General features: G+C 31.5%; 1 protein-coding gene across 2 annotated transcripts in view; it reads right to left on the reverse strand.

The window, feature by feature from the left end:
* Positions 1-13,839, reverse strand: part of LOC148629039 (uncharacterized) — an 84,437-nt gene that overhangs the window by 54,805 nt on the left and 15,793 nt on the right. The gene's annotated exons all lie outside the window — the stretch shown is intronic.

Genomic DNA, 13,839 nt, shown 5'->3' on the forward strand with positions numbered 1-13,839 from the left:
TATGGAATATTCTCCCTTTTCATTACATCCCTGGAGAGGTTGACGCTATGATTAATCCCCCTATAGGAGAGTATTCAGTGTTTGGAATATTCTCCCTTTTCACTAAACCCCTGAAGAGGTTGACGCTATGATTAATCCCCCTATTGGAGAGTATTCAGTGTATGGAATATTCTCCCTTTTCATTACATCCCTGGAGAGGTTGACGCTATGATTAATCCCCCTGTAGGAGAGTATTCATTATTTGGAATTTCTCCCTTTTCACTACACCCTTAGAGAGGTTGACGCTTTGACTAATCCCCCTATAGGAGAGTATTCAGTGTTTGGAATATTCCCTCTTTTCACTTCACCCCTGGAGAGGTTGACGCTTTGACTAATCCCCCTATAGGAGAGTAGTCAGTGTTTTAAATATTCTCCCTTTTCACTACACCCTTGGAGAGGTTGGTGGTTTATTTTTTTATGACACCCATTGAGAACAACAAAAAACTAAAATATCTTGTGAGTTTCATTTGGGAACATAGTAAGTTTAAGTTTTTTACAGTTTAATCAAAAATTACTCCATGTTTAAAATGCAACAGGTTTGAAGATCTATATGTTAAAGGAAATGTAATATGTTAAGTTCTAAATAATAAAATTCATCTGTTTTTTATAATCTGCTCAGATTTTACAGGATTTTAACATCACAAGAAAATAGTCAATTTTTCAGCAATAATTTCCTTGAAAATTCAAGTAGATTAGAAAAAGCTGTTGCATGTATTGTGTGTTCTAATAAAAATATGAAAATATCTCTTTGTTCAAAATCTTGTGTATGTAAGAATCACATTGCTAGTCAGATTAGTTTTAACACTACGTGATGTTGTCAAATTTGAATAGTTCAGACATGAATGTACCAGACCTTCAAAAAACGATATATAAGTAGTTATACATACAATACAAACTCTTAAGAGTATATTTTTAATGCCTAAAGAAAGAACTATAGCATGATTTTCTGTTTCAATCCTAATATAATGCTCACATAATGGCAAAACTAACCAGGTCCAAGATACAAATATATATGGGAAATCAAACCTAAAATACCATGTTGCTCAACTGTGGAATGTAAAAACACATTTCCAAAACCTCTTTTTAAAAATACCTAAAATACTTCAGTAGGTCAAATAACTTCACCTGGACAACTGGGCAAGATCATTCAAGACACTTGACAAGTAAATCAAAATGGCCAGGTCAATCCAAGCCTTTTAAATCTGACCTCCAAAATATCCTAATCTTAAATATATTTAAATCATATTCAATTTGCATTTTTAAATGATAAAGTCTGGAGGTCTCACATCAGATTTAAGACCACACATGCTCACTGAAACCAACAAAACATTACATACATATCTGGCTTTAATTCCTGGCCATGTCTAAATCATTTTTAATAAGTAAACAATACTGCAGTAATATTGTTCAGTACTTGAATCCTGTGGAGCGAGCATCAAGCCTCACAGCTTCTTGTCTCATTATGGTGGTCATATACTAGCCATAATCATTTCTTTACTGACCACAATTATTTGGATTTTAACATAAAACACTTCCAGTTTTCATCTGATTCATCAATGGACATATTTCATGGAAACTTTAGCTGTTTACAGTGCAATAAAAGCATGGAAGATAATTTTAAGGGAGCTAGCTGGATGAACTTCTTCAGAAAATGTGTCATAACTGTGTATGTAGTCAAACCTTTAATTGAATGCACTAGTACATATGAAAGACTGTTTTAACAGTTTCATACACAAAGTGTTCTCAAGTTTGAGAAAGTGAAAAGCAGAACACTGCTATCACTACCTAAAAGTTTGTTCATCAGCCCTTATAAGCAATGCAAGTATTCTAAAAACAGACAACTCTTTTGCTGTACCTGTGTATAATGATGTTTTGGGGCCAGCTGTAGCCTGCCCTGTGGTATGTGGTTTCCTCCTCCTTCACTGAAGACCAATAGCTTGCCTTTGACTGACATTTTTATCACGGTGGGTTTGCTGTCTCTTTGACATAGACACCATACCTATTCTCGTTATATTGTGAGGACCAAATATCATACATTCACCTATCAAAAGTAAAGAAAGACAAACCTGTCGTGGCCTCATACTATTAATACCCACCTTCATGTACCACAGAAACCAAGGTTTACAAATATGACTCTAAGTTAAAACAAATACCTGTAATTACCTGCAAAACTTCACTGATTTGCATGCAAAGGTATATTGCTTTTTTAATTTAGAAAAAATACACATTTTCTTGCCAATTTATTCTGGTAGTGGCAACAACAACTGCAATTATCACCTTAAAAATACCTGAAACTGTAATTACAGGATTTTAATATTGATTTCTTTATTAATTCATAGTTAAATACACATTCTTCAATCAAATCCCTGCAACCATGTTCGCTTTTATAGAATTGAAGAATAATTAATTTTCAAAATCAGCACGAGATCTGGGAGCATAGAGGATTGGCTACCTGCAAAGTTTAAAAGGAAATATTTTTCTCTATTCTTTTAACTCTGAAAATCAATAAGGAACACAGAATTTGTAGATAAATTACTTGATTATTTGAATGTAATTAATGTTTGGTATATTAACTGACATAAATAGCCAATATAAATATTTTTCTTCAGATTTCCTTTGAAGAATTCTCAGAAAAAAAAGTTGATAAAATAACAATAGACAAAAAACAAGAGGTACCAAGTGTTCAGGCAGATGTTACAGTGCATATCTTCCCACAATCAGAATAGATCATCATAAAACCAAATAAACCACCAGAAAGTAGTTTGAATATTTAATTAAGCTATTCTTCTACTTTAAAATATAACAAAAATAGGTATGGTGTATATGTCAAAGAGACAACAAACCAACTGGGATGAAAATGTCAGCCCAAGGCCACCCATTGGTCTTCAGTGAACAAGGAGAAACCCTCATACCACAGGACAGGCTGCAGCTGGCCCCAAAACATCATTATACACAGGTACAGCAAAAGAGATTAAAAGTAACCAATATAAAAACTTTTAAAAATTGGATATATGAATTATTAAAGACAATTTAACTTGACCACATGGCACCATTTCAACTAATTGGGAGGGAGCTTCCTAGTGTCTGGTCAATCTTAATTTTCTAATATCAGTTTGAAATGATTTGGTTTCTGTATAATATAGAACACATGTTTAATTAACATAAGAACAGTTTTACCCTTGTAATATTATATAATAAATATATTGACTGAAATTACAGATGGGGTGTTATGTATAGAATCTCAATCTAGATACATGTACATGTAGCTGATGATGAGAGAAATCAATAAAGAAATCAATTATTCACACAATCTAACAGATGAAAAGAAAAAAATTATCTTGTTGAAAAAAGGATAGGCCCACTGGGAATATTATCAGTTTGTACCTAATATTAAGAATATTATCAGTTTGTACCTAATATTAAGAAAACAGAAATCTATCAAAACAATTTCACTTTTACTGCTTTACTGAATTACTGTGAAACTTGTCTAAACTGAACCCCTTTTAGACTTGAAAATTGGTTTGGTTTAGACAGGTGTTCAGTTTAGACAGGTTTTTGGTTTACCAAGGTTCAAATTACATTTAAACTGATATGAAGGGACTATAAAATGTGTATGGTTAAGACAGGTTCTCAGATTATTCAGGGTTCATTCTCAGCATGTTTCATTATAGTCAAGTTTAATGAAAGGCCATGTAAAACATAATGATTTGGTTTTGAAAGACACAATTAAACTAAATAATTATAATGCAGCTGAATTGATCTGAACAGAAATATGCTAATAGCATCAATCACAAAACAAAGGCTCTTACTACCAATGATATGTCTTGGTTTCATCTAGAGCCCTTTATTTACCTCAACATGTAGACATGGCCTTCAACAAACCATGTTCAATTGTTATTCTGCATGTACTGTTCCTAATTCTCTTTAGATTTTACTCTAGTCTTTCCCATTACTCAACTTCAAACCAATATGCCCAGATGGCCTTTGTTTTATTTCTAAAAGTGGCATTTTTCCACAGAATAATCCTTAAACAAATTTAAAATTCAAATTAGCTAAATTATTGGACAATAAATTTTACAATAGGAGAAATTTATTTTGAATTTTATCCCAGCAGAATATTGCCTTAACTATAAATTTGACTTCCATTGGAACACAATATTATGGTTTATAAATTTGCTCAGAAATCTAATTACAAATTTAAACCTTCTCAGAACAATCATTCAAGCAAAATTATGACAGATCTGAAAACAAAATTCAATCTTGACTTTCTCCAGCTGTGGACAAAATAAAGAAAAAAATCCAAATTAAAAATGATGGAATTTGCAAACTTAATTTGTCATTAGGCCCCTTGTTTGAAATTGGGGTTATCCTCATGATATGATTCCAAATGGCACTTTTTAAAAAAAAATTGTTTTAAACACTTCTAATGTTTGCATACCTACCACAAACAAACTCAACATCCATCTTTTTATCACAAAATGAATACAACAAAATCTATACTAATTCAATGTGGTCTCAATGTACCGTCAGTTTGGATAATCACTTTCCATCAGGACTTAGGGTTTTCATACCTGTCTGATAGAACATTTGTAAGTCATATGACCTACTGTTGAAGTGTTTTTATTTGAGAGCCATGAAATAAAATATACTGTGAAAGTACTTTAATTCGTGGATACAAATTTTCGTGGATAAGGGAAGACAAGTTCGAGGATTCTTGAATTCATGGTTTTGAAGTTTTCAGTATACACATCAATGGGAATCTACTATTCGTTGGGTACCAAATTTCATGGTTTGGCCTACCCACGAAAACCACGAAACTTGGTACCCCACAAACAATAGTACATTCACAGTATAAAAGGACAAGCGTTATGATTTGTTTAAATACCAATGGTAATTTCAGCTGATTACTTTTTAACATCAAATTTTAGTGCTGCACTGATCTTGTTCTGGTTTAGATGATTTTATTTATTAAACAGATCTGATTTCAATCTGACCATCTTTCATCAGCTAACAGTACATCGCTTTAACATTAACTAATATTTCTTGTTCTTCTTTCATCAAAAGATTTTACAACACAATTACTCATATGATGAATAGATATTTATTAAATCCTTCAAAAAACTAAATATTTCAAACAAATTTCAAAAAAGGTTTTTTATGTTTGAAGTAAAAATCAACCCCTGTGGTCATTAAAACTAAACATATTTTTGTTGTTTTATATAAATTTATCTCTCTGAAAATTTGCTTAAAATTCTTTTGAGGTTTAGAGATAAGAGAAATGAGACTCTTTGCTACTTAAATCTGTTTGGTGAATTAATTTTGTTAGTCTTCTAAAAACCCTTTGAGATGTTAAATGCTAAATGTTGCAAAAAGAAAATGTATAAATGGACTTAAGAGAAAGTCAAACGAATATTTGTGTTAATTGAAAAAACATGAATCAATTTGTTTTTTGGAAGAATCCCCTTGCTAACTGATCAGGAGATCTTCACCATTATAAAATGTAAATAAACTATTTCAACAAGGGCATGTAAATAATATCAGGATAACAAAGGCCATCTCAATTAGTACAGGTCATAACTACACCAGTCATTTAAATCATCCCTTCAATATAATAACCTATCATAATGCACAAGAGACTCCTTTGATATGGTGTGAACAAGTGTAACTTGAAAAGTCTGCATTAGGCAATATTTTTAATAATAGTATGGAATCATAAAAAAGAATAGAAACCATGTGTATAAAATATTTTTGTACAAAAAAAAACACCACAAACTGATAAAACAAGAAGCATAACATGTTACCGTAGATAAAACAAACCAAAAACTAAAAATAGAAAAAAAAATGGATTTAATTGGTAAGGTGCACTGGAATGGTATTCATGACTCAAAAGTTCAAATAGTGGTGGTCTGAGGTCCAGGACCTTCAATTACTGACAAAGGACCTAAGAACTTTGATCTATATGAATCCTATACCTTCAACACCTTTGATCAACACTTCTGTGTTGGCTTTTGATTCTCCTCAAGTAAACCATTGATTTAAAAATTGGAAAAATCTGGGACCTTCAACTCATCAAATTCAAATTTGAACTCCTGAAACATGCTTTTGATTTCATGATATGTACCAAAGCATTTTAAAGAGTACAGAATTATATTGATCTTTTGTGTATTTACATATTTTTTTGCTGAACTTCAACTGTGCAAGACCAGTAAACTGAAGCAAGAAATGCAGGTCATGGTGACCTGTTATGTCCTAGATATAATAGTGTTGAGCAGTTATAGTATAGAAAACATGTATACTGTACATGTCATCACTATATCTACAGTATAGAGTTCAATCTATGTTCACCAGATGCATTATCATCTGACAATGAGCGCCTATCATCTTTACAATTAAAGTCTAATTCCAACATGTCTTCACTAGAAGGAGACAAAAATATGTGCAAACTATGTCAGTTATAATTGTTTCAAGGTGTATTGGAGAAGCATCTTTATCTGCAAAAATTAAACCCTTATGTGGTTTCTTGTTGTCATACTTGACCATTCATCAGGTACACAGCTGAAAATGTGTTTGAAACCCCAATTAATGATGCAGATTGAAAGATGAAATAGGTAAGATTTATTAAAAAAATTCTTGTTCATGTACCATAGTACGGACCAACAGAATCAACTAGCTTCAAATGTCAAAATATTAAAACATAAATTTGAAATCACTAAGTTATCCTTTTTTAAATCTCAAAGCCAGCTTCCCATCACTGTTAATAAAGGTTCCACTCTAAAACATCACACAGTATAGTCCCAACAAATATTTTGTATGCAATATGCTAAGGGCAACAGTAAGTTCTATCATGGCATGATTTATTTGATATTTTCTGCCTTAAAACAAAAAGACTGGACATCAATAAAAACTTATTGTACTATGATATAGATATCTAATAAGGCAGCCTTTCTCATACAACATTCATTTACTAGATCAAATTTTTTTTTCATACACACAGAAGGTAAACTTAATTTGGCAAAGTCTAGTCGTCTCATTATTTTTTCTCTGATACAATTTAGACTGTGGCCATTAAATCTTAACACTAACTTCATAACTCAGTTTGTATCTCATCCCGTCTCTTTTTTTTCAACCACACTTGCTATTAGATATCCAAGTAGTTATCAATACAATGAAAAAGATATGTTTTCTATGCATGATTTAACTCTTTTATGTTTTTTCCATAAAATTGCACAGAATTTTGGCAGATCATCTTAATTTCATAATTGGCATGATTCATATACTCAAATTTTTTCCAATGGCAGGACAAAAATGCCTTCATCTATGAACTAATTTTAATGGTAAATGCAGCATAATTATGGAAAACTGACATTTTGTAAAATTAATTATATTTGCTATAATTTCATAATTTTGTAAACAGATTGGATTAATTTATCTCTTCATTTGTTTCTGCATTAATGAGTGAGTCACGTTAAGTTTCTAATCACTGTAAACAGCTGTACATCTGTGACAATGCACTTGAATTTTGTCAAATTGCTTTTCTCAACTTTTAAGTATCATGTATAAATGAAAAAAAGTCATAACTTCTAAGAGTTTCATCCAACATTTATTAGACATGCATAAGCTTTTTACAACAACTTCAGAATGGTACAAGTGAGCTAAACTTTAGAAATACTAAACAACAGAAAGTACCATTTATGAATTTGTCACCTAGTACAAAGTACTTGTAATTCCCTATGTTCTATAAATCTATTTTCAGAAATTGTGACTTCAATGAATATGTGTCTTTTTTTCTCTTTCGTTTTTTGCAATTTTTTATCAACATTCATTCGAGAATTCAAAGGCTATCATACACTGTGGAATCCAAGACTAACTGATAGAAAAACTTCAGAAGAAAAATATAGGAATTTGGACTGAGAACAAAATCTTATAATCTATGCTTCACGAAGTTTGCAAAACAGATTACTGACCAATTAGACAAATAGTCCAAACAAGTTGCTTGACAGTCATTACTAATTTTGTTCAAATGTCATACTGACATTCTTAAACAGTTAATAAATTGCACAGCTTCATTATAGCACAAATAAAGCTCTAAATTTGGCACTCAGAGAACTTTAAATTTGCAATTAGATATGAGAATTATCCCATCTATGCAAAGTTACTCTTTTTGGACTCCTTTTCCTAAACAGGAAGGGGCATAACTCTTTAAATTCATCACAACCTTCTTTGGTATGAAACCTTGTAATAAAATTCCATAGAGATCCATACACTTTTCCTAAAATTATTGCTCCGAAACCAGAAAATTTTGTTGTTTTGGCCCCTTGCAACCCTTATTTGATTATAATTACAGTCATAAATCCCAACTCATCCAAGTGTCCTTTGGTGGTATTGAATACAGTGGTATTCCATAGGGATCCATAGACTTAGAAAACCAAGTTTTATGAAATACTTGTTTTTTGGCTCCTTATTGGTCCCTTATCACTAGATAGTTGGGACCATATCTCTCAAAATCATAAATAACCTTTATCCTGTGGTATGTAACTGCAAAATTTGCATAATGGTATAACATTCAGTAGACAAGGTGGAAACACTACAAAACCACAATTTCTGTATTGTTTCAACTTTACCCTATACCATATTATCAACTTTAGGTTTAGGTGTAACAGACAGACAGACTTCAGAATAAAGCAACAGCACAAATTCAATTTTAAAAGAGAAAAAAACAAAGCTTTAACAATTTGTTTTAATCATGTTTATAGGTATATAGTTTTGGTATCAGCATGGAACTCTGTTTATCTTCATCTCCAATCATTCAATCCATTTTTATCTTTACAGCACAACTTAGAAATCATCATATTAATTGGCTTTAAATAAGTAGAATCTACATTTTAACAAATCTCATCCATTATTCAAACAGACATTTATCCTTCATCACTAACAGTTAAGACTGATTTCAACTTTTGATCTTTCACACCTTTCTGATGGGATATTGTAACTGTAATAAATACTTCTTTTTCTTACAATCTTTCTACATTTGAATCATAATTTACTGAAGTTTTCATATCAATCTGTATAGAATTCTTTATTTAAAATGAATGTGGCAATCAGCTGAGGTACATTCAAGTTTAAATTATCAAAGGTCAGGGTCAGAATGACCAATACCTCTACATTCGGTGCTATCTATTATAAACAGACTTTTAAACAATTAAAACAAGTCCATATGTAAAACAAGGAATGAGATCAGCGAGTTAATCTTCCTGCTTACAATATAGGTAGATTGCAAAACCCTACATTAGTAATATTGCTTCATTTCATTTAAATCCATTGTACTTACAAGGTAAATGAACAAATGGGTGGGTGGGGGAGGGGGAGGTAACAAACAAGCATACTAATGTAACATAGTTAGGGTAGATCATACCTATTACATGGAGCATTCTTTTCTGTTATCTTGCAAAATCATACAGACCTATATATTTTCTATGTACTAATAGTGTTTGAAATTATGTAAAAATAATACATTTAAATTACTTCAAATAGATTTTTTACCAAAATATTAGAATGGTCAAATTAAAAACATTTTGTTTATAAAGCCTCTTTCAAAGATAGATAAAATGGCAGGATAATGTTCTATTGAAATGTATAGGGAATTAAAGATTTGTTTAATATTGCAAGAAATAGTTCAGTGACCTCCAATTTTCATTTTGAAATATTTAAGAATGTCAGTTAAGCATTCTTTATATAAAGTTATAAGAAATTTTATCTACCTGTTTTTTAGAAGTTTGCAAAATGTTGAAAATTCCGTAAAGAATCCATATAAAATGTAGTAAAATATTGGCTTTAATAAGGCTAAATTATCTCAAAATCAAGTATTCTGACCTGTTTTTTACATTAAAATTCATAAGTATATTCATTCAGGGTCATCTTTGAGAAAAACAAGGAAAATTTACTAGAAGTATTAAGTATGATCTACCTTCACACTAATACATGTAATATCTATTACAACTGGCAGTCAAACTATTTTATAGACCCACTGAATCTAGTAATATTTGGAAAAACTCAGTAATAAAAAATGAGCAAAATGGACACTTCATAATCTGATACAACGAATTCAATTTAGGTAAAACAGTAGAGAAACAGATTCTAACACAATTTCTGGTGTACTATAACAATGATCCACACTTCAATTTTAAATTTTGATTGACTACAGACAAGACCTGGATGAATCAATGGTCATTAATGCAGCAGCTATATATTTCCTAAAAGATCATGATTTGAGAGATAAATAAGTGCAGACTAGCCCTAAGGAAACTTTCAGAAACTTAATTCCTTCCACCTCAATAAACTCTTCATACAGTATGAATTCACAAGGCTTAAAGGATAAAAGGCCAAGTGAACTTAAAGGAAAAAAACAAGTCTTGACCATAATGATCTAAATTCTGAAAGGCAACAAATTATCTGGTCTTAATGAAAATGTCATCACTTGTAAAAAAAAACAATTCTGAGATGATTGACTCCATCCTGGGCAGACAATGCTACAATCTTTATTTCATCTTGAATTTTTTTAATCTGAAAGTGACAAGGAAGAAGTGGACACTACTTGACTTTTACAATGTGACAAAACTGCTGCACTGTTTAAGTCCAGTAATAAATCCTGTCCAATAATTATAAGTCACAGAAGATTCCATGCTATATTATTTTGAGGGTATTGCCAATAAACTTCACTTTACTAACTCAGAGAAAAAAATTGATTGTTACTGAAGGCCACTGGTCAGCTAGTGATTAAATTTGTTGTGCTTTATGATCACGCTAAATACGATGGTTTTCAATCATAATAAAACTGGAATTGATTTTTTTTTCCAAATTTGACATTAGTGGCTTCGGCCAAGCCATGAAAAAATTGAATCATTATTTCACATCATGGAGCTGTATATAATCAAGACTGACCATGTGAAAAAATGTAATTCAACTGAAAATTACAGGCTGCAATGTTTGTTTCTAACATCTAATGGTCATTATTTTAACAACTGGCCATCATATACAAAACTGGCTGGACGTGATAATCGATTCATAGCTCCTTCCGTGAAAATAAAATATAATCTTGGATATATTTGGAACATTTTCCATTATTCCCTGGACTTAGTATTGAGCTACTGCCCTTGACAACTAGTCTTTCCTTACAAATTAACTGGCTAAACTGATGCTTGTTTTTCAAAGAGATGAATGAATATAATTAAAGAACAAGTGCATGAAGCTACAGAAAGTTTTAAAAACTTCACTTTGTTGTCCATTTTAGCAAATTTTTACTGGACGACTTTACCAATAATATGAATGAAAATAGTGAATGCATGTGATGCTAACAAGTACTAAATCAGTTGAGTCCAGCTTTTAAAGATGAATTCTTTAGAAATACTGTTAAGATTAGTATCTTCTAATGATTTTTACAGTATTGATTGCATGACCAACTTACTGATAAAAATGAAATTTTTCATCTTTTTATGGATATTGTAAAATATAATTCATGGTTGTAGCCAAACATTTTCTTCATTGTTACAGTATACCCTATCACCGAGGGAATACTTGTCTAGAACTTGAAATAAAAACTTGGTCTGATACATGCAAAATATTCCTTTCAAGCTTGAGGGAATCTAACAAAATCTAAAAAAAAATCATCAAATTAAAACCAGAAATAATTTAGTGTTCAAAGTTCTCAGTTACAATTCAATTTCTAAATGAAAAAAATTCAATTATCAGCCGACACAAATGTCTGCAAGCCTTTGAAAAAAAAACTGACGGAAATTTAATTAAAACTACAAACAAAACTACAGTCCAGAAATTTCATATAAAATTTCAGAAATCAGCTGAAAGCACACCACAAAAAAATTGAACTTTCTTCTTCATCATAATATAAACCACCAAAAGATGGTTATTTGTACTGAAATATTGCCCCTTTTTTCTCCACTGGGAATTATACTGGCATTAAATATTGAGGAGGAACATAGTTTTACAGTGCTGAAACTGATTGTTTGCATGTTAACTTGGTTTAATTAAATACAAAGCTAAAGATTTATTCATTAATAACTTCATTTTTTTTAAAGTGTTCAAAACAGAGAATCTAACAGTAACCAAGTCATAGTAACAAAAAAAATTCATGTAATTCAGTCTCCATCTTTTATGGGACAGCAGCAAATAGTTAGAGGACATTTAACTTTGCCTACTAAAGAGGTCTTTTTTTACATGTATTCATTATCACTTAAAACATGGACATAACACCTTTCATAAGAAACAAAAGGCTCCCAGGAGCCTGAATCGCTAACCTGGTGAATTTTGCCTTTCAAGGGCAATAAATTAAACAAGAAGTTGTCCAACAATTTTGACCCAAGAAAACTTTGATAGGACTTATTATAAGGATCATTTCAGTAAATGAAAGTCTAAATCTATCATAGTTTTCAAGACATTGGCTGAAAATTGTAAAAACAAACAAAAAAAAAACTGTCATTTTCCCCTGTCAAGGGCAATAACTCTTATAAGAAGGCCTCTGACAAATTTTATGCCTGAAGACTTTTGTAGTCCTAAAAATAAGGATCATTTCAGCAATTGAAACAATTTGGCCACACCTAACAGTTTTGGAGATATATGCGAATAACTACTGTCCGGCCCCTATGTTCTATTTTTAGTAACAGTGGCCATGTTTTTCAACGGATAAAAAAAACCCACTTCAATTCTATGCAGGATACCCAAAGAACACTTATAACGAGTTTTGTTTCAATTGGTAAAGTAGTGTCAGAGGAAAAGATTTTTGAAAGAAAAAATATTAAAAATAGCAAAAAAATTTCAAAAAGGGCAATAACTCCAACATGGCTTAACAGATTAGGATGAAAATTTGACCACAGATAGATCTCATCATGCTGAACACTTTTACCCCTTTCAAAATGGGCAAACCTAACCATGCAGATATATGCGAAAAACTATTGTCTGACTCCTATGTTCTATTTTAAGTAATGGCGGCCATGCTTTTCAACAGATCAGAAATCACTACATCAGTTCTATGCATGATACCCCCAAGGAACATTCATACCAAGTTTGGTGTCAATTGGTCAAATAGTGTCAGAGGAGAAGATTTTTGAAAGAAATAACATTAAAAATAGCAAAAAAAAAGTCGAAAAAGGGCAATAACTCCAACATGGCAGAACAGATTAAAATGAAACTTTGACCACATATAAAAATCATCATGCTGAACACTGTTACCTGGTCAGAATTTGGATAAACCAAACCAATTTGGAGATATATGCAAAAAACTCCTGTCCGACCCCTATGTTCTATTTTTAGTAACAGTGGCCATGTTTTCGATGGATCAAAAATCCCCACATCGGTTCTATGCATGATACCCCCAAGGAACATTCATACCAAGTTTGGTTCCAATTGATCAAGTAGTGTCAGAGGAGAAGATTTTTGAAGAAATAACATTAAAAATAGCAAAAAACGTTGAAAAAGGGCAATAACTCCAACATGGCTAAATAGATTACAATGAAAATTTAATCGCAGATAGATCTCATCATGCTGAACACTGTTACCTGGTAAGAATTTGGCTAAACCTAACCGTTTTTGAGATAAATGCAAAAACTACTGTCTGACCCCTATGTTCTATTTTTAGTAACGGCAGCCATGCTTTCCAACGGATCAAAAATCCCCAATTTAGTTCCATGCAGGATACCCCAAGGAACATTCATTCCAAGTTTGGTTCCAATTGGTCAAGTTGTGTCAGAGGAGAAGAGTTTTGAAAAATTGTTAAGGACGATGACAGACAAT

The sequence above is a fragment of the Perna viridis genome, chromosome 1 (assembly GCF_037379345.1).
Source record: "Perna viridis isolate PV_CMFRI_1.1 ecotype Kerala chromosome 1, ASM3737934v1, whole genome shotgun sequence".
In the NCBI taxonomy this organism is placed as follows: domain Eukaryota; kingdom Metazoa; phylum Mollusca; class Bivalvia; order Mytilida; family Mytilidae; genus Perna; species Perna viridis.